The following is a 2,735-nucleotide window of genomic DNA, read 5'->3' as shown; positions in this document are numbered from 1 at the left end:
CTAGATGCATATGATAATTTTTTTGGTGAAATTCCACTTTCAATCGATTCCAATTCCAAGATACAATATCATCGCATAGCCTATACCATGCCAATGCTTTTTCCCTTCAAAGATAAAGGGAAAACCTTCTTCTTGGCTTCATCTCCGGGTAAACTTGCAAGCTTAAATAATCCATAAATTTCATCCACATATATCAAGTGCATATCAGGATGTTCGGCTCCGTCTCCTGCATAAGGATTAGCTAGCAGTTGTTCTATCATACCCGAAGGAATTTCATAATCATTATTTTCAGTAGGTGCACTAGGTTGAGGGGTAACTAATTGTGGTTCTGGTCGAGGTGAACATACCCCGAACAAACCCCTCAAAGGATTGTTTTCCATAGTAACAAGTGACAATAAATTTCAGCACGTAGTAATAATTTTTCCTTACCGGTTTCCACTTACCAAGAGCGCTTCAGTCCCCGGCAACGGCACCAGAAAAGAGCCATGATGACCCACAAGTATAGGGGATCAAACGTAGTCCTTTCCATAAGTAAGAGTGTCGAACCCAAGTGTGACGCCCCGAGTCCGACGCGCCAGGTGTCTTCCCGTTATTCGATGTTGTTGCCTTGTCATTCGCTTGCGTGTTGCATCTTGCCATGTCATCATGTGCATTGCATCTGCTTGTTTTCAAAACTTGCATCCGTCCGGGTCACCAAGTTCTTTTCGTTGTCCGTTCTGAGCCCAGACACACCTGCACGCGCCCACGGCATGTCCGAAATAGTATTTTATAAGTGGCCGGAAAATGTTCTTGGAATGGGTTGAAAGTTGGCATGTGGTGTTGTTATGTTGTCAGTAGACTTCCTGTCAATTTTCATCACATTCGGAGTTCGTTTGACGCCCCAACGGTAACTATAGCGGCATTATAGCCGGTCTAACATCGGACGTTTTCGGTCTCCGGAAACGGTTGCCGGGTTGCATTCCTCCTCTCTCTTCTCAGCCCAACCACATAATTGACCTCGTTCGCCTAACCCCTCTTTGCACAGTGCATCGACCCCTCGCGCGTGTCTGAAACTTACACGAACCCGACCCACTTAGTCGTCACCGTTGGGTCCGGATCATCCCCAGACATCCATAAAATATCTCCGTTTTCTTAATTGGACTTCCTAATCTATATTTTCTCACCCGTCCAATTATGATCGTAGGGACGAGGTAGCCCCTAGCCTAATCCACCTAATGTATATATATCGTCCAACCCTAAATTTGAGGGGAGTTGTCCCATCCACCCGTGTCCGCCGCCGCCACTGTTCTCTCGGGATCCATCCCGACCCAGCAGCCGATCCACCACATCTCCTCAATTTCAGCGTCGGCCTTTTCCCCACCGAGATCCATCCATCTAACCAGCAGCTCGAGCCCCTTGTCATGGAGTGCCTCCGCCCTCGTGTTCCTCCACCCGTCGGCGAGCCGTCCTCCAGGCGCCCCGCAGCCTTCCTGCTCACCCCGTCCCTCTCGCGCGCCGGCCCAAGGAGATCCCCGTCGTGACCTGTCGCCTACTCATCTCCAGCAGCCGGCCTCCTCAGCTCCTCCGACCCCTTCAGGAACCCTCTCCGGCAAGCTCCGCTGACCAGCGCCACCAGGCCATGCCTCCTCCCTCGTCCCTTTGTTTCTCCTTCCCTCCTCTCTCCATCTCTCTCTCTCTCTCTCTGACCTCCCCGCTCTTCCTCTCTTGTCCTGGACAAGAGCAAGGGCGCCATGGCCGCCGCCCGTACAAGCCCCTCCGCCGCCGGGATCTGCGCGCCTTTCCGCCTCTTGTCGTCCATGTTGCCATTGGACTGCACCGCTGCAGGTAGCCACCTTGCCGCTCACGCCGGACCTTTTCTCCTCGCGAGCCTGTTTTGACACAGCCGTTGCTGCCGCCTTCTGCTGCAGGAGGTCGCCCCGTTACGGCCTTGCCTCCGGCCAGAACCACCCGCCCTTGACGCGTCTTGCTCGGATCCAGCCGTCCCCGCCATCGACGACCTCCATCTCCGTGCATCGCACCTAGTCTGTTGCCACCTCCCTGTTTCGCTCCTGCATGAGCAGGACGACGGGCGGCTTATCGATCCGGATGCGCCGGTTGACCACGAGTGTGGCTGGGCCACAACCGTGTCGCGGGTGCAAGGCCCAGCGCCCTCCTCGGCTTTGCCATCGCCGTGGGCCGCCAGATCCGCCAAGCTATTCTACAGATCTGGGCCTTGGCCCATGGTGAGGCACCGACACCCCAGCGCCCAAGTGCTCTGTATTCCTAGTTTCGGCCCATGCCTATTTTTTACTTTCCGGCGTTTTTTTGTAAATAACCCATGCATGCATAATTATAGAATTGCCATCATTTTAAAATGCTCACACCTAAATAACCATGCATCGTATTAAACAAACTTAATATGTAAAATGGTTAGAATTTCATCTAGTTTCATAATGTGCCACTTTCATCTATGTTTAAAATGTTTAAAATGTTGCTTGTTTAAATTTGCTTTAATAACATGCTAAAATGATTTATTTCATAACTTAATAACCGTAGCTCCAAATTTAATAAACCTTATATGTAAATGGAGTAGAAAAATGCATAGTTTAACATGGTGGCATTAATTTGCATGTTTAACAACTCTAAAATTGTATATAGGGCAGAACAGTACCAAATCTAAAATATGCACATGAGGATTTTCCGGACTTGTTGCTTGTTGTTCCGGCCTCATTTAAACTTGCCTAGATAGGGAGTTT

Source organism: Triticum urartu, chromosome 4A, assembly GCF_056163025.1.
Source record: "Triticum urartu cultivar PI428250 chromosome 4A, HENAU_Tu73, whole genome shotgun sequence".
Lineage (NCBI taxonomy): Eukaryota > Viridiplantae > Streptophyta > Magnoliopsida > Poales > Poaceae > Triticum > Triticum urartu.
Note: the sequence above shows the minus strand (reverse complement) of the source record.